Source organism: Cricetulus griseus, chromosome 5, assembly GCF_003668045.3.
Source record: "Cricetulus griseus strain 17A/GY chromosome 5, alternate assembly CriGri-PICRH-1.0, whole genome shotgun sequence".
In the NCBI taxonomy this organism is placed as follows: domain Eukaryota; kingdom Metazoa; phylum Chordata; class Mammalia; order Rodentia; family Cricetidae; genus Cricetulus; species Cricetulus griseus.
This window is the reverse complement of record NC_048598.1, coordinates 30,532,526-30,558,468: the sequence shown is the minus strand read 5'-3', so window position 1 is coordinate 30,558,468 and position 25,943 is coordinate 30,532,526. Positions and strand designations below refer to the sequence as shown.

Here is a 25,943-nt window from a genome sequence, read left to right as displayed (position 1 = left end):
AATTGTTTAAAAATAAGTTACTTAACTGAGGTGTCATCAGTAATGAAGTTATGAAGCTACTGTCGTTTCTCTCCTGAGAGTCTTAACTTCTAAAAGTATGGCTCACAATGGGTCTCTGCATCTGTATCTGTTTCTTGTGCCTTTTCTCCAGCTCTTTTGCTCCTTTTTGTTTTGTGCTTCTCTGATGTGCTTCCTTTTGTTTTATCTTATTATATTGTGTTTTGTTTTAATCTCATAGATGCCTGTTTATTTTGTAGCAAGAGAGAGAAGAGGTAGATCTAGAAGTGAGCAGAGGTGGGGACAAACTAGGAGGAATAGAGGGAGAGGAACCGTAATCAGGGTATAGTGTATGAAGACAATACATTTTTAATTAAAGAAAAATGCTTTAAATATATGGCTAATAATACATTTGGAAAAACACAAACTTCAAGACATTCAAAGTTCAGACAGTGGAGAGACAGGATGAGTATATAGCACGGTACTAGAAGAGTACTTACCAGTATACAGCACAATACTAGTGTTTGAATCCTTGAGTTTGATCCCCAGCACCAAAGAAAAGAAGGAGAAGGAGAAAGAGAGGAGGGTATGAGGAGGAGGGAGAAGAGAAGGAGGAAGAGGAGAAGGAAGGGAAGAAGGAAGAAGAGGAGGAGAAAGAGGAAGAGGGTCAATTTAGATACTATAATGCATTTGACCTGTACCACAACATAGGAAAAAAGCTGATGATTTTTAGAGACCAGGAAGACGTTCATGTGCAGCATACATTGGAGTTTTTAGTCAATATGGATATTCAAATGTAAATGTGTATTAGCAAATAAGCCTGTTAAAGGGAAACTTGAATGATTTCTTGTCAAAAATATCCATATCAAAATTACTTCTGTTGAAAAGTTACAAATTAGCTTTAATGGAGCAGCTAGAAATTGGTGGTGGTGGGCAGGGGAGGGAAGACAAGATAATGAAAGTCAAGGCTTAAGAGTAAATCCCCAAGATACCAAATCAGTGTTTATGGTATGTATATTAGGGCCACCCAGAGTGGTTTGGATTTCATGGGTTGGAGACACCAGCTTTGGTGGTGGTAAAACCTTCCAGGTGGCTTTAATGAACACCATGGCTAGGGTCAATGTTACACTACTGGCAGTGGTTCTAGGCAAGCACCATCCACCATCACCTAAGAACTTATTCAAAGATACACTAGGAGCTGGAGAAATGGCTCAGTGGTTTAGAATACCGACTGCTGGAGTTTGGTCCCCAGCACCTGTGCCAGATGGCCAGCAAACACCTGTAACTCCAGATCCAAGGGAGCAGGCACCCATTTCTGATGCTTGTGAACACCACACACACATAAGTAAAATAAATCTTTTTAAAGAGGATTATTTTGGCCCACATAGATCTACTTAAGCAGAAACTCCAGAGTGGACCAGGTACCCGTGTTTCATCAAATCCTCCAGCTGGTTTCCATTCACTGTTGGAGAAACATGGCCACAGGGAATTGTCACAATGATGCCTTCAGTTCTCAACAGACTGCTAGGGTTTCCAAGCAGCTAGACATGCTTGTTAGAAAGTTTAGTTTCCACTTCAAACTCATGATCAACATGTGCTCCCAGTTTTTGTAAATGTTACATAGCTGTTGCCAGTGGACATTCTTTTCCACAATAATACCCTCCATATTACAGCCAAATGAAAAATTTCACATCCAACAGTGATCACACCATCTCTACACTCTGGCTTAAAAAAATTTCTATGACTTTCCCATGCCCACAGGCTAAAGATATCCTCAACATGGATTAGGAGGCCTCACACATTCTGGCCCTGACCTGCTTCTCTGTCTGTGTATCACATGAATTATTTGCTTCTGGCCACAGTGGCTTTCTTTCTGTCTGTCTATACACTCTCATTATATTTCCAGATGGATTCTTTGGCATAAGTGGTAGTTTGAATGTAATTGGCCCCCATAATCTCATAGGGAGTGTAGGTATGGCCTTGTTGGAGGAAGTGTGTCACTGTAGGGAGGAGCTTTGAGGTTTCTTATGTTCAAGACACCACCCAGTATCTCAGTCAACTTCCTGTTGTCTGCAAGATGTAGGACTCTCAGTTTCTATTCCAGCACCATGTCTGTCTGCACAGCCATGCTCCCCGCCATGATCATAATGGACTAAACTCTGAACTCTAAGTTGCCACCCCAATTAAATGTTCTACTTTATAAGAGTTGCTGTGGTCATGTTGTGTCTTCACCACAATAGAAACCTTAACTAAGACAGCATGTTTTCTCCTTCTTTGCCTATTTAATTCCATCACGTTCATCTCAGTTCTGTCATCACCTCAACGAGACATCTTTCTCTGGCTCCTCCTTCACCCCAACCAGTTCACCCCTCTTCTATGGCTGAAGAACACAGTCCTCCAAATCCTAGGCACACTCTCTCAGGTACACTCTTGTACTGCTCTGTGAAGTTATCTTACTCGAGTTTTCCCCACCACATAATCAGTTCCATATGAGAAACTTGTGTTTTATCCCCCTAGTGAGTCAGCACAGGGCTTTTCATGCAGCAAGAACTCAGGGACACTTTCATAACAAACAAATAATGGATGAATGAACAGCAGCTGGGATAATCATATAGGATCTCTCTCTCTCTCTCTCTCTCTCTCTCTCTCTCTCTCTCTACCTCTCTCTCTGTGACTGTGTGTGTGTGTGACTGTGTGACTGTGTGTGTGTGTGTGTGTGTGTGTGTGAGTGCATGCGCACGCGTGTGCGCATGCACTTGCATCCAAGGACACACATGCATAGGTCAGACAAGGATTTTCAGCTTGGCTGGTGACTAGCAAGCTCCAATAATTTTCCTGTCTTAGTCTTTAGTCCATCCAGGTCTCAGTCCTACTGGCACTGTAATTACAGATACACATGGCCACACCTAGTTTTTTATGTGGGTGCTGGGGATCCAAACTCAGGTCCTCATGCCTATGCACAGCAAGCACTCTTACTTGCTAAACCATGTCTCCAGCACAGGGACTTCTTTTTTTAATTTTTATTCTTTTATTAGTTCAAATTAGGAACAAGCTTGTTTCACATGTCAATCCCTTCTCCCTCTCCCTCCCCTCCCCCCAATATCCCACCTGCCCCTAGCCAACCCCCCTCCACTCCCCAGGCAGGGTAAGACCCTCAAAAGGGGCTCCCCAAAGTCTACCACATCACCCTGGGCCAGGCCTAGGCCCTTCTACACAGGGACTTCTTAATATTTAAGATCTTGATAGTAATTTGATTTTCATTATAACATCCATATTTCCTCATTGAAGACCCAGGCAGTTTACAGGAAGCAAAACATTCTGAAAGACCATCGTGTCCCTTTTACCCAGTCTGGCATGGGAGTGGCCTGAGGAGAGAGCTGAAAGTAGAACTCAGGTGTTTTTCTTGGCTGTGACAGTCTCCATCAGTGTGGGCATGCTAGCCTTGTTGCAGTGGATTGGCTGTGAAGATTATGTTGCTCTCTGGAACCTGATAATAAGCCCTGCGCACCAGTTTCTCTCGAGTGAGCTTGTTCTGACAAGCAACTTTCACATACCAACATTATAAGATAACCTGAAAGCTAATGTCAAAGGCTTCAATTATATTGAAGGATTTCTGAGCGATTTAGCCAAAGTGGTTAAGGACATGTGCAGTACTGAGAAATTGGGGTCTCTGATCATATTCTACTTGAAGGGAAAACCATGGATTGTCTAAGCTAAGAACAGCTTTTTAAGCAGCAACAGTGGTTGGGGAAGGGGGGCAGGATTCTGTTTTTAAAATATTGAGTGGGCCAGAAAGATGGCTCAGCAGGCAAAGGTGCTTGCTGCCAACTCTGATGACCTGAGTTTAGGCTCTGAGATTCACATGGTCAAAGGACAGAACCAACTCTCACAAGTTGTTCTCCAAGTTGTATATGTGCACAACAGTGTGTGTGTTTGTGTGTGTGTGTGTGTGTGTGTGTGTGTGTGTGTGTGCAGAGAGATAGAGAGAGAATAAAGAATAGATTAATGTGAATGTTGAAAGAAAATATTTGTACCCAGTTACACTTTCCTTTAAAAGGAAGCTAATAGTATTTTTAGGTATAGTCTCAAGTTTGTCTCATAAACATATTTCAATGACTATAATGTTAGAGATGTTTCTAAACAAAAGAAACACATCTAAGAACTGGTATAAGAGATGAGGAAGCAAGGGTGATTCAATATCTTGGTGATGTTTATTTTATTTAAAATGTCAACTAAAGAAAAGAGAGAACAGTTGCTAATTCAGCACCAAAATTTAGACAAGATGAATATTAAAGAAAAATAGTATTTTAATAATATAATACAAAGCACTAATACATGAAGAAATCAGCAGAGATATAAGAACATATAAATATAGATCTTTTAAAAAAAATAAGAGGAAATGGGAAGATGGTTCCGTGGGTAAAGTACCAGGCACTGTATGCTGTAATTCCAATAAGAGGATCCCTGGAATTTCTTGGCCAGCCAGGACCAGGGAGAAATCTTGTTTCAAAAGAAGAATTGAGAAAGACATCCAATAATCAACCTCTGCCCTCCAATGTCTGGCTTCCATACATATGTGCATATAAGTGCATGGACACCAAACACACACATGGCATACACATTACATTACATGAAACACTACTTTTAAAATAGCAGGGGAATGGAGCTAGAGCATATACTATGCTAGTTCAACATCTAGCATCCATCTTGGGCAGTTCACAAACACCTGAAACTCTATTAGCTTCAGGGGGATGCTGAATTGGTGGCTTCCAAAAGTATGGACACTCATGGGTGTACCTACACATAGACACATAATAAAAACTAATCTTTTTTTTGAGGTAGGGTTTCTCTGTGTAACTGCCCTAGTTCCTGGTTGTCCTGGAACTCACTTTATAGACCTACCTCTGCCTCCTGAGTGCTGGGATTAAGGGCATGTGTCACCATGACTGGGAAAAATAAATCTTTAAGAAAACAGGAAGACATTTTGAAATTTATGCTTTGTCAGGCAGGAGAGGAGAAAAGGGAAATTAAGAGAGAGGTATGAAAAATAAAAATTAACTCTTTGAATTATGAAAGGGTGGTGGATGTGTTCTGGTAGGAGCATAGGGAAGGGGAAGCTTTACAAAAGCATTCTATTTTGAATAATAAACTCTGATAACCTCACCATGGTTATTCATCTCTTCCTTTATGGTCATGATAAAATAGAGGAGCCTTGATGGTGTTAGTTGTTTGACATTAACACTGTGTTATCAAAAGAAGTTATTGAAAAAAATAAGAATTTCATATCATTTTCCTTTTCCAGAAAAGTTCTTGGAAGCCTTCTCAGTGCTCAAATGTCAAGATAGGGAATGGGCTGTCAGAAACAAATGGCAAGCTGGGCCAGTAACCCTTCCAACCAGTGTCCTACATATTATGGACACACTGTCTCTCCATAGAGTTGCCCCCCTGTCTTTTTTTTTTTTTAACAAAGCAATGTGTAACACTCATAATTATCAACTAATTGCAAAATTCTGGGCCAAAATAGCCTTAGGATTAAAAAAAAATCCTGAAAGTAAAAACATCAACCCAAATCCTGGAGCCCTAGAAATCTATTTAATTTTTCTGTCCGTATAGAGAATTGGAGGAGGGAATTAAATTTCTGTCCCTTCAACATTCCAGTCCTAGAGGGATATGTCAAATGTACAATCTCTCAAGAAGGAATGGTGGTGTGTGACATTTAGGGCATTTCTGGAATAAGATGGGCCTCCAGGAGAATTTCTCTGATAGTTTCTGAATGGGGTGTACATTCCCTGGTGCTATCTGGTGAGCATTGACAGAACTGAAAGGGGGGCAGAGACCCTCAGTTTGTGAGGACAGGAGCCCTCTGTAGTGAGTCTGGAAGGCAGGTGGGAGTGGAGGTTCTAATACCCCCTTTTCAGCAACGTCAGTTCCAGGGAGAGACGGAGGAGCATGCTGATGTGGGGGACAGTCTATAGCCCAACAGAAGCAATGGAAAGGTCACACCAATGACTCCTTGTTTCTAGGATGGGAATCACACATATCACCACCAGCTCTTAAAAGAAAACCGAAACATTAGAAATTAAAGGATCCAGACAAAGGAGGTTTGGCACCCACTAGTTTCTGTCAAGTATATTTAGTATTTGATTCCTTTTAGGTTCTGTGGGGCAGTCAGATACATGCAACTTAAAATTAAAAAAATATTCATTTTGTATTTTTGAGTGTTTTACCCAAGTAAATGTTTGTGTGTGTGTGTGTGTGTGTGTGTGTGTGTGTGTGTCTGATGCCCATGGAAGTCACAAGAGGGTGATGGATCCCCTTGAACTGAAGTTAGCCGATGGTTGTGAGCTGCCATATGGATGCTGGGAATTGAACCTCCCCCAAACAAGAGCCTTAGTCACTGGCTTTCATGTATGTTTTCCAAGATCATTGTGTGCAGAGAACACCACTGACTGCTATATCTTGCTTACCTAGGTTTTACTAGGGCATTGTACATTTTTGGATAATTATTATTTCATAGTTTACAGATATATTAAGAAGATTAATTAGTAAAAATAACTGTAGAGCATACATATCCCATGTACAACTTGTATGAGCCTACATATACAGGCTCCTAGCCCTCTTAGCATGCAAAGCCTATGGCCAGAAGTGGAGAGGTGTGTATCTTTGTGATTTAGGCCTCACAGTTCAGCTCTCTGAATTTTTTTTCATTTAGTTCAAATTAGGAACCAGCTTGCTTTACATGTCAATCTCTTCTCCCTCTCCCTCCCCTTCCCACCAAGCCCCCCACCAGCTCCCCACCCTATCCACCCTCTGCTCCCCAGGGAATGTAGGGCCCTCCATGGGGGCTTCCCAAAGTCTACCACATCATCCTGGGCCGGGCCTAGTCCCTCCCCCAGGCCTGGAGAGCATCCCTTCACGTGGAATGGGCTCTCAAAGTCCCTTCTTACACCAGGGAAAAATACTGATCCACTACCAGGGGCTCCATAGAGTGCCGAGGCCTCCTTCTAGAATTTGTTGCTTCTCACTGGGAAACAATCATTTGCAGTTAGTTCCAGAAGGACTTCCAGAGGCTTGAACTCTGGCTCTCTCTAGAATTCCTGGACTCTAAACCTACATGAATTAGCGTGGAACAGTGAATTAGTTACTTGTTTGCCAAACTGACAACTTTTTCTTATTAATTTTGCTCTTTTAACCTCTTCTTTCAATTATGAAAATCAAAGCAACAAAAAATTAGCATACCAAAAAGACAAAACAGTAGTTCAGTACTACCACATTGTTGACACTGTATAAATGCACTCTATCTCCCGTTCTTCCTCTCTCTTTCTCTTCCTCTACTCCCATCTCTACCTCTCAATCCATTTGAAAGGAAATTTCTCATGAAACTTGACCTTCTTTTATTATCTTATCTCAATTTTACCAGTATATTATATAAATAACATTCTTCTTCATAAACACAGTAACATGCCACATCTAAAGCAACAACAGCATTTTCCTAATCTATCTAATCAACATTCAAGTTGCCAGCCTGCCTTTAAGATAACTTTTGATTATAATCCAATTTCCTTTTATTTAGAATAGTCCCACACTATTTGGCAGTGTTCCTATGGTGGTTACCCTTTAGAGACAAGCTGTTAAGCTGCTCAATAGAATATGCCATATTCTGGATATTTGGATGAGCTATCTTGCAGCATTGTTTTGGTTTCTCTCTCTAGATCTTTATTTGCAACTGAGTGGAAGTTAGCACTAAATAACCCGAAGCCTTACATCACCCTACCTGTTTTCAAAAGGGAAACAATGGGCTTGGTTAGTTTCACTGAAGAATATACTTTTCTTTTTCATCCTTTTTCCATTCTCACCAAGTCACTCCTTCCCAGGCCACTGGTCATTTCTCTGCCTCCTCTGCTCTTACTTATGCATCCCTTGTGCTAAAGACATTTCACCTTTGTTGGATGCCTCTTTCAAATAGGAGAGAAGATAAATTGCAGAAGTCTCATTTTCACAAAGTTTTCATAAAGATTTTAGATCTTTAACTCCTACACCTTAAATAGTCTCTTTATAATGTGTCTGTGGTGTCCATAAAGATGACTTTATGCTTTTAGAGTTTGAAAGTCACTTAACATTTCTTTAGCTCACCATGTCCATGTTTTAAATATTTCGCCCATTTATTCAATAAGTTGTACTCCATGTACACCACTAGTTACCAAAGACAAGAATAATTGAGATGCCATTACTTCTCTTGGTGATTTAAATTTTGAGTGGGAAACATACACATTAATAATAATTATCATTTCACTCATGAAACTTTCCTAGCTTTCACATTCTGAATTCAAATTGGTTTTCTGTTTCCTTCAGGCAACATAGTAATCAGTGTATGACCAGTGTTGCATTTATATTGAAGCATTATGATTGCTAATTTTCACTTTTTTTCTGCATGAATCTTGGGTTCTTTGGGCTTCTTTATCACCATGTCTCCTACACCTATTTGATCCTTGAAGCCTAACAGATGCCAAAAAATGTCTGTTGAGGGTGGTTCTTCCATGTTACCTGTAACTCAAGAGGAAGAGGACAACTGGTGTAGACATAATGAGAAGGTAGTTTGTTTTTAAATTGTGCTAAAGGATAAATAGATGAAGATGGGGGAAATATCACAAGGAGAGAAAACTCCATATTGAACTGCTTATAGATTCTCTAGAACAAACTGACATCTCAAAAGGCAAAATGGAAGGAACAAATTTCCCAAGAACAAGGTAGATTGGAACTGGACTTTAAAAAGTCTTGATTGTTAAATTGAATGTTTTGGATTTTATCCTGTAGGGAAAAAAAGGGGAAAACCTGTGTGTATACAATTAAAGAACAAGAGTGCAGAGGGCATGAATTTGAGAAAGAGCAGGGGTGGGGTGGGAGTACAAGGGGGGGATGGAGGGAGGAAAGGGGAGATGATGTAATTACTTTTTAATTTAAAAATTAAAAAATATTAAAAGCAGTGTTATGTTGTATATATGTGTTTATGGTTTTGTATGTATATCATACATACAGACACACATATATGTATGTACATCCATGCACACGTGGGCTTGCGTATGTCATGGTGCATGCATGGAGGTCAGAGGACAACTTCTGGTAGTCAGGTCTTTTCTTCCACTTTCATTTGGAATCCAGGTAGGTAAAGACAAGCTTCTTTACCTACCGTGCCACTTCAAGGATCTCTCTACTGTGTTTTCTGAGACGGAGTCACTTACTGAACCTGGAGGTCTATGGTTTAGCTAGGTTTCCAAGCCAGCAAGTCTGAGGGATCCTCCAGACTCAGCTCAGTGTGGGGTTACGGCTGCACAATGTCCTGTCACACCTGGCTTTCTACACGATTGTTGTGGATGGGAATTCAGGTTCTCATGCTCGTGTGGCAAGCCCTTTACCACTTGATCCATATCCCTAGCCCCCAAAGCTTTTGAACATTGAGAAATAACATTTTTAGAATGATTAATCTTATATTGGACTAGAATGGATAAACCTAGTCAGTGTCTAAGAAGGAAAATACTAAGATAGCTATACTTTCTCTCTCTCTCTCTCTCTCTCTCTCTCTCTCTCTCTCTTTCTCTCTCTCTCTCTCTCTCTCTCTCTCTCTCTCTCTCTCTCTCTCTCTCTCTCTCTCTCTCTCTCTGTTGTAGGCCTATCTAGTCATACTACAGAAGGAGAGCAGGGCAGAACTGTTGAGTTTGAGGTTATGGGATGTGGACATAAGTTCAGTTCCTAAAGGAGTGAGACAAGAGAAATGAGTTACTCCAAATAAAACCACGGTGAAGAAGGAATTAAGTGTGATCATAAAAAGAGAGACAATGCTTACTAAAGAGGCTGAAAGGAAAATCAAGTATTGTAAGCATGGACTACAATAGAAAAAGACAGTCAAATTGTTTAAGTGCTGGCTGTGGCCTAGGAATGAGGAGGAAATAGAGCAGTGGAGATAATTAAACATTAGTTTGCATATAGCGCTTAAGTTAATAATGTTCACCTCCCATTCCTGTTTCCATATACACATGGAGATATATGTACACACACAGGAATTTACATGTTGTTTACATCTACAATTCTATTCTGGCCCTCTTGGTTTCTCTGTAGAGCTAAGGGATTGTTAGTCAACTAGTTAGTTACTTCAAGGCAACATGCTTTATAAAGAACTGTTTCCTGGCTATTTGCTTTTCTACTGGTTGGAAGTGAGTAGGCTCTACCTATTCACCTTCTTACTATTTCTTATTACCATTTACAACAGATGAAACTGCAGCTGAAACCCATTGGCAGGTTGATAGGAAGAGCATGCTAAGACAGGACTGTGAGATGGTGAGAGCATCCTGAAGGCACCAGTACATCTTTGTTCCATCAGGGTTAAACTTCGTACTCAATGTCACTAATCCCAACCCAGAAAGAAAGGTGTGTTCCAGAGGAATTTGCTCTGGGCTTTGTTTCACACAGATCATCACGTAAAATCTTTCGGTACTTGCAGCAACCAGAGATGAGGGACCAATCCTGCTTGGTTCAGGATTTGTGTAAGGAGAGTGTTGTGATGCAAGAGTTTGCCTCAGGAGCCTACAGTAAGCCTGCAACTTTCAAATGAGACTAAGAACAGCATTGGTCCTAATCTCCCTTTTCTGTTAGTTTATGTCTACATTTTCTGTCAGTGAAAGAATGGCCAGGAAGCAGTCCTTTAGAAGGTATGTTGCTTTGAAATAACCAACTAAATAACCTTGTCTCTTTCTGAACTTTCAGGGTAGGTCCTGGAAGCAATAGTGACCTAAGTAATTAGAACAAGTGATGAACAATGCTAAACAATTATAACTCCTATTTTATTTGATGAATCATTAACCCATTCATTCATCTTCCCATCATCCTTTTAACATTATTCCAACTATATGTCCAGTATTGTTTCCAACATTAGAGATGTATCAGTCAACAAACACATTAATTTTTTTTGCTTTTGTATAACTTAACTTCAAGGGATGAGAAACAGTAAATAGTAAGCACACAGTCTAAATATAAACTATTTTATAAGGTTCTAGGCACCACCAGGAATGAAATGCAGAGGGAGGCTTCAGGGCAAGAAGGAGAAGAAAGGAGGCAGTGAGGATTGCAGGTCATATGGAGAAGTTCACGAGGCTCTTGGGCATCAGTCAAGGGTGCCCTACTCAAGGTGATTTGGAAAGGGAATCTTGTAGTACTGCAGCAATAAAGCACACAGGGCTAGCTGTGTGCACCCTGTGAGGAAGCAGAAAAGATGGCAGGAACTGGATTGGCTGAGCTGTTTCATGTTTAAATATACTAGTTGAATGTTAAAATAAAAACCCGGATGAAAATTTCTATGAAGAAAAGTCTGTTTCCTTAGCAAGCCAGTGTTCTCTGCCATTCCATGAAAACCTGTATCCCAAAGACCCAAAGGCAAAAAGTTAGCCCTAAGAGGAACAGTTTGAATGTATGCTGCAGTGCGAAAAGCTGGAGGAGATGGAGGGGTGGGGTGTGACGATGACCCCCATGACGGTGGGAAGAACGGAACTGCTGCTTTGGAGGAGCTAACAGAACAGGGTGGGGAGGGCAGCTATCTGTGTTCTGTTTGCCCCAGTGGTTCACAATCAGTGTGGTTTTTAGATTTGACAGCTGCTAAGCCAGGACAGGAACAGCGGCTTCAGCAGCCTAGGAAGGTAGACTAACTTCACCCAGCCCCCTGCCCCACCAGACCCTTCAGCAATTCCCACTTCATCTAGGGAGTAGATCTGATAGGAGTTCCACTCAGCCTGGGTTCCCCTAACCTGGTGCCTCCTCATTCACGCTCCCAGGCATTCCACAACGGAAAGTCCTTAAACTCTCTGGGGGAGAGCCAAGGCAATTAATTTTCCTAGGGAACACTTCATATTTCAGTTCCACACCAGTCTTCAAATTCCATTCAGGTGATTGTGCATACCTGCAGATATGATCCTTGGTCTACATACGCTAGTGCCTAGGGGATGATGATCTATGTGCTCACCCTGTGGATTTCCCTGGCAGAACATAATAATGAATCTCAGGGCTGCAGAGACCTTTCAAGATCCTTAAGACCTTGTGTTTGAGTCAGCACTATTGCAGACAAGTCAATGCCTGGCCCAACGAGGCAGATGGCTGTTAAACATGAGGGACAGAAAGTGATGCCAGTTGGACTGGGTTCTCAAGCAATCTCTGGCGGGACTCTCCTGGTACTCCAAGAAGATGATAATCCCTCACCCAGGTCTGAAATAATGAGTGTCCAGATTCATTATTCTCCATGTCTTACAATTCTTCCAACACCTCTGAAGAGCATGTGTCAAAAATCAGACATATCACTTTCTGGAAGATTCTAACCCACCTTTTAGCAGTTAGTCTCTGATCTAGAAATAACTACGAACAGGTTTACAACCCAGATAGAGTGTATCCAGTATCCTAGACTTTCTACATGTGTTTGAAGAAATTCAGTAATCTAACATAAAAGTTGCCTGGGAAATGTAAATAAACATTTATTCACCCTCAATAGGGCACCAATGAATTATATAACAATTCCACTTAAGTCTAGTTTGTTAAGCCAATGAGTTTATTTGGCTTACTTACAAGTGCATGGGTGACTCCAAACAACCCTATCACCAAAAAGTCCCTCCCCGGTATGGATGATGACTTCCCTGTGGATACAGAGAGGGCGTTCCCACTCCAGCTAATGTCCTACACTCTGCATCGTCCATCACCTCCCAAGACTGTGAGCAACTGGGGCAGGATTGCATACAGCTGGGAGGAGGTGTGCAGGAGGGAGTGGCTGGAATCTCAGGAGAGAGTAATGATCCTCTCAACCCTTTCATTGGATGACAGAATGCCAATAGGTTCTATCCTGAGGGAGCCTTGCAGAGAGTCACAGCCTCTCTGATTAAGATGGCAATGCCTGCTTTGTGCAGTTGGCAGCATGCCATAAGGAGCAAGTATAAACACACCTAAGATCCTCCTCTCCATATTTTAACTTCCATTATGTATTTTCCCTGCTTTATTTTGTTTTCCTACAGGAACATACAGAATTAAATATCTTTGTGTGTTTGGCCCATGTTACAATAAGTTGGACACAAAATGCTTATCTGTGGCTTAAAATCAATGTCATAAGCTCTTCCTCTCAGGTAAATCCAGGTCACTGCCTGTGAATATAGGCAGGAGACTGGAAGTTTAGCACTTCTCTGGAAACCTTAACCTCATAGCTCTGATGATCCAGCCTGACAACTGTCACAGTGTTAGTGTAAAACAAGTGGTGACAAAGAATCAGTTGATAAGGAGACAACAATTAAAAAAAAAAAAACAGTCAAGAGATGCTGTGGACTAAGAACTGTCGAGGCTTTTATCCCTCCCGCCCCCCACCCCCACACACGCTTGTTCACTTCTCCTCGCCAAGACTTCCGAAAGTAAAATGTTTCCTTTAAGTTCTCCACATGTGCCCAATTAAGCATTTATGAGGTTTTCCTCTCTATATAGTTTCCACCCTGTTAATTAGGAAGAAGTTTCATAGGATGGAGGAGCCAAATAATGTAAGATAGTGGTTAAACATTCAAGTTTGGAATCAGACAACTTCAAATGCAATACCTGCTCCGCCACCCACCTTGTTACTCAGAGCCCTGTCCTGCCTAAGACTTACTTCACCATCTCTAAGAATGGAAATGATACACACATCAGTTCATGGTGAGGCCTTCCATTCATTCAAATGCACACTAGAGCACTCCAGCAAAGCTCAACTCCATGCTGTTCCTGGGAGATGATAAGAGTTGGGACCTGGTGAGATGAGGGCCAGGAACAGGTGACCCAGATTTGTTTCTCTTCGGTGAAGTAGGAATTCTGGTTACAGATCCGGAGAGAGCTCTTCCACTCCCTCAGGTGGGAAGGGGCGGAAATGATTCATGGCACCTGGAGGAGAATGTCACCGCTGTGGGAAGAGAGACTGTGTGGGAAGGTCTTTGAGCGGCACTGTAACTTTCCCTGTTTCTCTGCCTTGGTTCGGGATCTACGCTGGGATTCTGTAGTTCTTTGGAAAGGGCTAGGGAAGGGTCACAAGGCTGGCGCATTCTACAACCAAGCCAGTGTTTCTTCAGGTCTAAGACTATCCTGTACAAACCAGACAGGTTCCATACAGCCCTGAAAAGAATAGGAAATGTTTCATCAATGGCTCAGTAATAGAAATATTTAGTTCAGGCTTTAGTATTTGAGCATATGTCATTTAACATATCATAAAAGTGCATTTCCCCCTACTAGACCTTGAAAAGATCAGCATTCATCCCACCCACGAAAAACCTCAGTGTTCTTTTGTGTTTATATCTGTGTGTGCATTTGTGTTTATGTGTGCATTTGCGCATGCATGTGTGGAGGTCAAAGGGTGGTGTTGGATTTTTTCTCAAACTCTATGTATCTTTTTTTCTTAATAATTAAAGTTGTTTTTAGACAATTTTGTACCAGTATGAAATGCACACTGAGCTGTCAACTCCTATCTCCCCATTCCTCACGACAAATTTCCTCTTGTTCACATCCATGTCTATCTCTTCTTCTTCTTCTTCTTCTTCTTCTTCTTCTTCTTCTTCTTCTTCTTCTTCTTCTTCTTCTTCTTCTTCTTCTTCTTTTTCTTTTTGTGACCCACCGAGATAAACATGATTGTCTGTGTAACTATGGATTTGGAGCTGTCTGTTGAACCAGGTCCATCTGTCAACTTGCCATTTCCCAAGGCTTTTGTCTGAACAGAGACACCAGACCCCTGTGAACTCAACATCTATCCTTGGAGATTAGCCTAGAGAGAGAGAGAGAGAGTTTAAAGCAGTGGTTCTCCATTCCTCTCTTGGGTATATACCCAAATAGTGCATGTTCATACAACAAGGACATATGTTCAACCATGTTCATAGCAGCATTGTTTGTAATAGCCAGAACCTGGAAGCAACCTAGATGCCCCTCAACTGAAGAATAGATAGAGAAAATGTGGTACAATTATACAATGGAGTACTACTCAGCAGAAAAAAGCAATGGAATCTTGAAATTCGAAGGCAAATGGATGGAACTAGAAGAAACCATCCTAAGTGAGGTAACCCAGTCACAAAAAGGCAAACATGGTATGTACTCACTCATATATGAATTTTAGACATAGTGCAAAGGTTTACCACCCTATAATCCTCTTCACCAAAGAAACTAGGAAACATGAAGGACTCTAAGGGATAAATAGACCCCAGGCATGGGAAATGGCATGAACTCCTGAGCTAATTGGGAGCATGAGGGTAGGGGAGAGGGTGCTGCCACAATAAGAGCATGAGAAGAGGAGTAGAGGAGAGGAAATGGAGGAGCAGAGATATTGAGTAGGGGAAAGAATAGAGGAGAGAGAGTAGGATGAGAGATACCATATTAGAGGGAGCCACTATAGGTCCGAGAAGAGATCTGGAACTAGGGAGATCTCCAGAGACCTATAAGGATGACACGGTCTGACAATCCAGGCAATGGAAGAGAGGATAACTTAAAAGCCCTTCCCCTAAAATGAGATTGATGACTACTCTTTATGCCATCCTAGAGCCTTCATCCAGTGGCTGATGGAAGCAGAGACAGACATCCACAGAAATACACTGAACTGAAATCTGGAATTTAGTTGAAGAGAGGGAGGAATGAAGAGCGATGGGGTCTGTACCAGGTTGGAGAAACCCACAGAAGCAGTTGGCCTGAACAAGGGAGAGCATATCGACCCCAGATGCTACCTGGGAGGCCAGTACAAGACTGATCCAGCCCCATGAACATGGATGCCAATAAGGAGGCCTCTGCACTCCAGGGAGCCTCTGGTGGTGGATTAGTATTTTTCCCTGGTGTAAGAAGGGACTTTGAGAGCCCATCCCACGTGAAGGGATGGGGACACATGGGGAAGGGCCCAGGCCCAGCACAGGAAGATTTGGTGGACTTTGCAGAGTCCCCGTTGAGGGCCCTATCCTGCCTGGGGAGTGGTGGGTGGATGGGGTGGGGGGTAGGTTGGGGTGGGGGAGGAGGGATGGGGTGGGGGAGGAAGGATGGGGGGGGAGGGAGAGGGAGAAGGGACTTACATGTGAAACAAGCTTATTCCCTAATGAATAATAATAAAAAAAAAAGCAGTGGTTCTCAACCTGTGGGTCACATATCAGGTATTTACATTTTGATTTGTAACAGTAGCAAAATTACAGTTATGAAGTAGCAACAAAAGAGTTTTATGATTGGGGGTCACCACAACATGAGGAACTGTATTAAAGGGTCACAGCATTAGGAAGGTTGAGAAGCACTGGTTTAGAAGATGTTCCTTCCTATGACACCCACGACACCATAATCTCTATGATTATTATGATCCGTCTCATGTTTTATTTGGCGTACACAAAATTTATACTTTCCACTAAGGGGTGACACTGTCATCAAAGGTGTTTTATGATTATGTATTCACGGATTATAATTACAATGATTACATATTCAAAGGTGATATAGTAGTTTCTCAAATTCCTAGAAAGTAAGATGGGGAAATGAAGCCTTCTTAAGGAAGTTCTTAGGAAAGCAGAAGTCATGGGAATTAGTTCTGTCTTTTGAATCACTGGAGAGTGTCCTAGACATTAGTGTGGCCTCCTGAGGGTACCCATACCTATAACATCCACACCTGCCCTGTTGGGATCCATCATGTTGACTTAGAAGTTTAAAATAAATAAAATACTAGAGGTAGCACTTAGCACCCTATAATGTAGGTTTTCCTACTACTGGGCAAGGAGGTCGATGATGTGCCTTGTCAATGCATGACTATTTTTAGATTGTTATCCCACAGTCTCCCTAGTCCATTCTAATTGAAGTTCCTAAGATATCATCTGATTAACTGGCTATAAATCAAAGGTTCTTATTCCGTTTGTTGGGTTAAACAACTTGCTCCAAGGGCTCCTACTCTCATGTTTACCAGTGTATTAGAAAGCCTATAACCACATCAAAAAGATGGATGAGGCAAAAGATGGAGATTGGACACTCTCCAGAGTTTCCATAGCTTTTCCTGGTGTGCTACCCTCCATGTACCTCAAGGTCACCAGCCTGGATCCTATCATTTAGGATCTTTTATACAGTTTTCATGGAAGCATGATTGAACAAAGAGTTGTCTTTTAATCTCCAGTTTCTCTCACCTTGCTGGAGATCTGTGGCTAGGAATGAATGTCCTCATTATTTAGTCACACAGAAACCATCATCTTTCTCCACATAAATTCAGGGATGGTTGAAAGGGTCTGTATGATTAGAGTTGATCACCCCACAGCCGACAGTATGTGGTTAGCCCCAAATGGACTCAGGTTATCTTACTGCTAAAAGTAGAAAGAGCTGACTGAAGATCTTCACCTCTCCCTCTGCTCCTTCAGATCCAATGTCCAGTCTCATCCCCAGCTCTGCCCAAGAATGCCTGCAGCAGCCACCCCATCTCCAGTGGGTCCCACAGATCTTTCTTTCCTAACTTGCCCCAACTCCTTGCTTTATCCCAGCTCCCAACTCCAGGGGCACTCCCTGAGAACCTACAGGCCACTCTGGCCAGGTTAGCAAGTGGGTTAATTGCAGAGTTTCACGTCTCCTTCTGCTCCTCCAGATCCAACCCCCCAGTCACATCCTCAGCTCTGTGGCAGAATACCAGCTGCAGCCTCAACCCTACCCCCATCTCTAGAGGATTACACAGATCTTCCCCTCCAAAATTCCTTCTCCAACCCATTGCTTTTTCTCAGCCCACAACTCCAGTAGATACTCCCTGGGAACCCACAGGCCACTCTGACCAGGAATGCTAACTGCAGCTCTTCAACTCACCTCTCCTTCCATTCCTCCAAGTCCAATCCCCCAGTCTCACCCCAAGATCTGTAGCAGACCTTCTCATGTGGCCTTCCTCACTCTCTGCCCCCATTCCCAAGGGACTAACTAAACAGATTCTGGTGGAGCGCCCTGATTTTCTCCCTTCTGTAAACCCCCATCAGTGGCTCCCTCCCCCAGTCCATCCCCATTCCTAAGTGTCAGCTCCCAATATCCAGAAACACATTTTACCTGGAACTCAGTGGCCATAACTATCAGGACCCCAGAAGAATTTCCTCCCAGGCAATACACAGTCATCAAACTCTCCTAAGAACCAGAGGAAAACAGAAATCAAGGAACAAAACTCCTACCCAACAAAGGCAAAACCAGATTTAAAAACCAGACTTTGGAAACCAGAATTATAATCTTTCCAACCTCAATGCTTACATGTCAGCATAAAAACATAAACAATAACAGCCAGGATGATATGTTTCCACTAGAGACTAGCAACCCTACCACTGCAGGCCCTGAATATTCCAACATAGCAGAAACACATGAAAAAAAGACAGCTTTTGTGACTATGGTAGGGGTCATTAAAGAGTAAATAAATAAATCCCTTTAAGAAATGTATGAAAACACAAACAAACAGGGAAAGGAAATGTGCTGCAGATTCTTAAGAGACCACAGATTTTAGCCCAGACTGCTACACTGAGGAAACTTTTAATCATCACAGATGGAGAAAGTAACATGTTACATGATAAAAACAAATTTAAGCAATATCCATGTACAAATCCATCCCTAAAGAAGGTGCTAGAAGGAAAACTCCAACCTGAAGAGTAACTACATCTAAGAAGACACAGGGAAACAATCCCAGATCTGAAAATTCAAAAGAGGGAAACACACACACACACACACACACACACACACACACACACACACACACACACACCACCACCACCACCACCACCACCACCACCACCAATAACAACAACAACAACAACAAAATAACAGGAATCGACAATCACTGGTCATTGATACCTCTCACCATCAATGGTCTGGATTTCCCAATAAAAGGATACAGATTAACAGAATGGATGCAAAAACAGGATTCATCTTTCTGTTTCATCCAAGAAAAAAAAACCTTAATATCAAGTATAGATATCATCTCAGGGTAAAAGAATTGAGAAAGATATTCCAAACAGATGGACCCAAGAAATGACCTGGTATATTCATTTTATTATCTGACAAAATAGACTTCAAGCCAAAACTAATCAGAAGAGATAGGAAAGGACATGCCATATTCATCAAAGGGAAAATCTACCAAGAGGACAGGGTAGTTCTTAGCATCTATGCAACAAACACAAGGGCACTCAAGCTTATACAAGGAGCATTACTACAGCTTAACTCACGTATTGATTCTCACACACTGACAGTGGACACACTGACAGTGGAAAACTTCAATACCAAACTCTCACCAATAGATAGGTCATTCAGGAAAAAAAACAAAACAAAACAAAAAAAAAACTAAACATAAATGATGGAGCTAACTGACATTATAAACCAAATGGACACTTTTAGTAGAGGTTAATTCTCTGATTTTTAGGACGAGAAGCAAAGCCTATGAGTTGTCTGTAGACCATGAACTAGTTTTCCCACCCCCTTATTAAAGTAAACATTCTCTGTAGCTTCTCAGACCAGACAAGTAATACTGTTGAACAAGACAACGGTTCTTTCGTTTGAAATTGGATTTAGGTGGTAGCAATGAGCATTCCTTGGAATTTAGTTAAAGGACACAAGTTGGGTGGTTGGAGAGGTTGGAAGGATGTGGAGAAGTTGGAGGAGGGGAACCATGATCAGAATAAATTGTAAGGAAAAAACCCTATTTTCAATTTAAAATAATGAGTGCCATGAAATACCAAAGCCATGTCTGTGTGTTTAGTGTATGAAAATATTTTCTTTTTTTCACAACTCTAAACTGCCTGGAGTTGACACCATACTCTTAACTGCATTAACCACCATGGTACTTTTAATATACAGTCTAGTAGGTTTTGTTTTCTCAAGCAATTTTTGATGATGCAACAAAATGGAAAACTCCTGAAACCTGGTCTAGACTCTGAGAACCATTACTTTCCAAACCTCAAAATGGGACCCATAAATAAGAGTGTGTATAGAAAGTGTAGTCAATATATGAGAACCTAAGTCTAGTGTGGAAGATCCAACGTTTGGAACAATTGATAAAAATGTACACAGCAGACTTCTCTATTCTCCATATTTTTTTTAGGAGGAAAGATATAAGCTTTGAAAATTCCATGATAGATCTATCAATGACCTAGAGAGAGCCAATGATGGCCAAGCATAAAATGAAATGAATGATGAGATCTTTGATGATATGCAGAATGAAGATAACTACATGTCTGGTATGTGTTTGTAAGACATTTGCTGTAGGTGAGAAAGTGATACCAGAATTTCAAGGTAATTGTGTAATACAGTTCCAGGAGCGAGGCAAAGCAGGACCAGGTAAGGAGCCAGAGTAAACAAGCTGTTTGCCACCTCATAATGAGATTTAAAATGAATTGGAGTTTCTGCAGGACCATTTGAAATCCTTCAGGCTATGGGCAAGTTTTATTGTAAGGAAGGATACAGTATTGGTTTCAGTGTTACAAGTTATTTGGAGATGGATGTTGCTGGAGGAGAGGATGAAGCAGAGAGAAGTCTAGACTTCTTTTTTATAGTGAAACACACAATCTGATGCTGACAAATCTGTCAAATGTGTCATTTGGAAGCAGTGATTGTTGATCTCAGTTGCTTGAGAAAAACAAAGCAATAATTCTCCTGGTGTGGTAGAAGGCAAGGAAAAGGGCAAGTTCACATCCTTGGTTAAATAGTAACATTGATGTTTTTCTTAAATCCTAGGATGGAATTAAATAAATGAAAATAGAAATCACTAGATGTATTCATAGAGACATTTGAAGCAGAGTTTTGTAAATTGAGAAATTTGCTCAAAATCTGCATCTTTGTGTTTTCTTTTCTTCTTCTTGGCAACAATGATTTTTTAAAAGGCCCTGAATGGTGAGGCTAGTTAAGTAGCAGAGAGAATACATAGTTAGGATGAGTTCAGAAGGAGGGGCAAATACAACATCACAGAAAACAAGAAAGCAGTAACTAGAATTTAGTCTTCAAGGATGGTATTATGAAAATTCCTTCCATAGTGAGATGTGAACAAATGTCCACCCCTCCTTAGAAGGCCCCCACAATGAGGCAAAGTATGGTTTCCCCAGCATCTAACTTGGGGGACCAATGAGTTTATTGGGTTTGCTTATAGAGCATGGATGATTAGCTACTTGTAGAAGCATGGGTGGCCCTACAGCAACTGCACCACTGTAAAGTCTCACCCCCCCCCCCCGACATGGGTGATGTGTGTGGGTCCCTGCAAATTTGACAGTGGGCAGAGAAACCAGCCATGAAGGTAAGAAGGAAATCTGTTTCAACACGTCTTAGTTACTCAGTGTTGGTTCAAACTCTGACCATGAATAGTTGAGTTTTGACATATTTAAGCACAATGCAACCTTGGGGAAAAAAGTGTCCTCATGACAATTATCACAGCAAAGCTTAAGGAGTGTGTACACTGGAACTCCTTTGCACAGTGCATATCCTTTGCAAAGAATCTGTGACCTTGTCCATTAGAGTGAATTCTATTAGCTGAGAAACAAGGCTCAGGAGTCTGGGGGATTCAGGTAAGGCCTGACTCTACAGATAGCAAAGGATCATCAGGCTACTAATAACATCCACTCCCAGCCTTCTGGGATGAAAACAGGTATACATATCCCATTCATTGAAGAGATAAGCCTGCATGTTTAACATTTCTGGTTTCCCTAGAACTTGTCTGTATGTGTCATCTACATCTCCCATTTCGAAGTTTTTAAAGAGAAAATAGTGGCTGTAATATAAGACAAGGTTGAATGCATTGACTTTATGGCTAGTCTGACTAATATGGGCAAGCATAAGAGAATTACAAGAATAGCTAACAGAGGACAAGAGGAAGGGGAAAGCCACCCGAACCATGATGGCCATACAGTGGTCATTTGAGAGATTTTATCTACCTCTGCTTGCAAATTATCAATTTGGCCATCTATAGTATGGGAAAAACATGACACATTAAAGAGACACATGTCAAGAAAGTGCTGACAACCAAGATTATGCTTAAGCAACAAGTAAAACATAGTAGTTCTGTTTTGTAAAAGTGTGCTTCTCACTTCATCCATCTCTTGATGATTTCTGCTAATACTTTTTGCTGTAATGTTAGTAGTTTTAATAACTATACAGGCCATCTTTGAGATCACTCTTTGTATTTCAGGAACCATTCCTGGGATAAGCAATAAAAAAGATATTGTGACTTCAACCATCACAAGATCCAATAAATGTAAAGAATCAGCACAATTTTCAGGGAGAGTTCTCCTAATTTTATTGATTGGTTGCCATCCATAGCATTTTCAGGGACACCCTCCCACACAACTATGGCTTCCCCATGGATGTAAAAATGGTATCTCTCCACTTCTTAGTCAACTTTCCAACATCCATATACTCTAGCATATTCAAGACCTCAAGACCATGTGCAGTTAGGGCAGAATCACATATAAGAGATGCAAGAAGGAGCTGCTGGAATCTCTTTTATGAGGGACTATCTACAGACAGCTAGTCTTATCTTGGATGTCTCTTGCAAGTGGCCACAGTTGTTCTGATGAAGATGACTGCTGTTTTTCTTGGAGGGTAGCATTCATTCTACAGCAGATAAGAAGAATTCAAATCAGATAGAGAGGAGGGTAAAAGGAAGGACTCATCAGGTCAAGGGAAATTTCACAGACTAGAAGCAGAGTACAAGGACACCATTCCTCCCAATTTTAACAGGAGGGAAAATACAGGTTCCAAAACATTAGATTACTTATTTAAGGATACATTCCTTCTAGATTAAAATGAAGTTCCTTGATCCTAAAACCCACAGTCCCATCCCAGAGCCCCCTGTCTCACAAGATTATTGTAATTTAAGAAAAACAGTGTGAGAGAAAGACACCATGCAACAGGGTTCAAGCAGAGGATTTTTTTTGTTTGTTTTATTTTGTTTTTAATTAGGGGAAGGGATCATAAAATGGGGAAAGGGGAGGGGCAGACTGGCCTCTGGGGACAGGAGTAGTAGGAGAGAGGAAAGAGAGACAAAGAGAGAGACAGAGAGACACAGAGACACACAGAGAAGGAGTTAGAGAGAAAGAGAGGCAGAAAGAAAACAGACAGAGAGAAGGAGAGAAGGAAAGAGGGGGTGGGAGATGGGCAGGGCTCTTTTAATGGGAACATAGTGAATAGGCACAGGTGGTACTCTTGGTGGCTGCAGCTGAGGGGTATCCAGTCAGAATCCCATGGACAGGCCAGAACAGATGCCCGAATACTAACAAAGCTGAAAAGGATGGCAGACACACTTACAAATACAATGTAATAAAAACCTTGTGAATTAAGAACCACTTCATTAATTTTCATTTTCATCTACTAAGCTTTCTGAGATGGGTCCAAAAAAAGAAAAGTGGCTTTCTAGAGAAATAGTTATTTCCTGAACTGACGGAGGTCAATTAACTCACATGGGAAGGGTAATCCTCCAAAGAAGGAAGAGGGAAACAATGTGGCCCATGATCTGGTGATTAGCTGAGGGGGAAGAGATGCTGAGAGGGAAGAAGGGGAGAGACTAGGAAACTGCTTAGTTACAAAAGGTTCTGAATTAAGCCCATCAATCATCGTCTGGTGCGATTTCCACCATTGACCTTTGAGATTTATGAGCTCTAAATGTTTCAAATCAAGGCAAATGGCCAACGTGGGACAGATCACAGCTGGCCTCAGTGAGGCAGTATCTAAGTTACTCTCAGCTGCCTTTGGCTTTTATGGGATGAAGTAGGAAACAAAAGGGCAAGAGAAGAAACTGATCTCTTTGCTGGGAGTGATTTTCCCAATATCTTTCTGTCTCTGACATCTATTCCCCATATCTGTAGTGTCCCGAGCTAGCCTGCTTCGTAGACTGCTTAATTATTCTTGAATCTTGGGGTTGATTAACCCAATTTTCCACATTAGAAAATTAAAATCCAGTACGTTGGCTAACTGGTCAATTGATGAGTAGATATACAAATAAATACTAGGTGACAGACAGGGTAAAACTATCTGTATCTGTATGATGGCTGTGGTTACCCACAGAAATGTGCACCGCACCCTAGTGAGTGCTAAAAAAAGAATAACCGCCTCTTCTGTTATCTTTGAGCGGAGGCAGACCAAATTAGATCTAGTTCCCCCAAATTTCCCCCAAACTCTACTAGTTTCTATCAGAAGCTTGGTCTCAGTGTATTAGCAGCACCTACTTAGACAGCTGTTATCATTAGCAGACTGAATGTTTGGGACCAGTGACACTATTTTGTCCTTATCAGTATCTCTGTGTCTTTGTGAATAGTAGATGTTCATGAGACTGAGTATGTGGGTGGGCTAGTGAGCAGCTGGATGGAGAAAAGGCATTGGTCTCTATGGCTAAGCAACTCAAACCTGACAGCCCAGTGTGCATTAGCCTGAACATGAAAAGAACAAACACTACACTAACAAGATTTAGTTTCTATGAGATGTCTCGGGGAAACTGACTAACAATGTTGTAGGGAGCCGGTTCCTGCATTATCCATTACAATATGGTGCCTGAAGACACCAAGATGTAAATTACTTCACAGGCGCTGGGTAATCTCCATTCCTTTGATCTCTGCCTATCCCGTGGCTCATTTGGCCTGAGGAGCTGAAGCCATTCATAGGGTAACACGTCCCAGGCGGCTGGTCAGCCTTTATAAGGGATGGTTTTCTTGGTTCAGTGTCTCCGCTCTGGTAAGCTTATGCTCTCCCCTCACAAGATGCATTAAAAGCTTGTCTGCAGAAGGATCCGAGTGTCCTGCGTGTATTTCTTGCTGGCGAGAAAATACAGCGCGCGCGCGCGCGGGACACAATGTGCTTTGGAAATTAAAGGACTAACTGAAAAAACACTTAGGTTTCAGAGATGTTTGTTTTTGGCAAAGGCCCATGAGAAAGGAGACCTGAGCATTTGTCATGTCTTTTCTTTGACATCTTCAATAGTCAAGATGGAGTGAGTTTTAAACACCGTCTTCTAGAACCTGTGTTCTTTGCAAGTCTGCACTCTTCTCCTCCTCTTCCTCACCCTCCCCTCATCTTTTCCTTTCCCTGCTCCTCCTGACCACCTCATACCTGCTTCTGGTCTCTTTGCCTGTACTTCCCTCAAACAGCTGTTGTCCTTGTGTTTAGTGTCTTTGGGGAGAAGAGTAACAAGGTAGAAGGCTGCGAGCATCCATGTGCTTTTGCACTAAACCCCTCAGCTGTAATCCCTCCACACAAAGGGGGATTTGGTCTCATTCAAAAAAAACTAAACAACTAAATTGGAAGAAGCATTGTTTGTTGTTGATGATGATGATGATGATGATGATGATGACAATGACAGGTGAGAGTGGGTGTGAGGGCACACCCCCCACCCTGGGAAAACTGGAGACATGGAAAGAGACAGGAACTCCTAACCCTGGAACCTGACTGAAACTTCCCACCAGCTAAGAAGCAAGAATTCCAACACAGCTAATAACACTGTGAGGGTTTCTGACAGACAGAGTATTCCTTTAACATGTAGATATTTCATGCTAAAATATAAATGGCCCAGACTTGCCTGCCTGCCTGTGACCTTGGGAAAGGCCTCGTTCCTTCCTCCAGACAGACTAGGAGGATCTCAAACAAGAGTATTGACTTTGTTTATAGTGAAGGTAGCCTAATGTCCCAAATCTTATCATCTGTAAGCCTTTCAGGGGCCCCCAAGGAACCACCCTGTGATCTCATTTAGGTTTCCTACCAACCCTTTGAAGATGCTAACTTGAAAATGCACAAAAATCCTGTAAATACCTATAGTAAAGACAGTGAAGTAGACTCTCTTAGACAAGCCACAGCCACACTTCGCTTCTCTTTCTCGGTACCCACCCTTTTTTCTCTCAACTCAAAATATTCAGGCGAGTGGATAAAAAGTTTGCCTTGCAGATACAAGGACCAGTGTTCTAATTCTCAAAACCCATGTAAAACTGGATGTGGTAAAT

The 25,943-nt window shown here is 41.7% G+C and overlaps 1 long non-coding RNA gene across 8 annotated transcripts in view; it reads right to left on the bottom strand.

Annotated features, from left to right (window-relative positions):
* The window catches only part of LOC103159771, a 257,263-nt gene that overhangs the window by 91,327 nt on the left and 139,993 nt on the right, over positions 1–25,943 (bottom strand). For 4 of the 8 annotated variants that reach the window (XR_003485659.2, XR_004770087.1, XR_003485658.2 and 1 more), the window contains one exon: positions 9,573–14,791. The exons of 3 other annotated variants lie outside the window; for them this stretch is intronic. This is a non-coding gene — a long non-coding RNA (uncharacterized LOC103159771). Of the gene's footprint in view, positions 1–9,572; positions 14,792–25,943 lie in introns of those variants that run through there. One more of the 8 variants, XR_003485661.2, reaches the window with a different exon arrangement.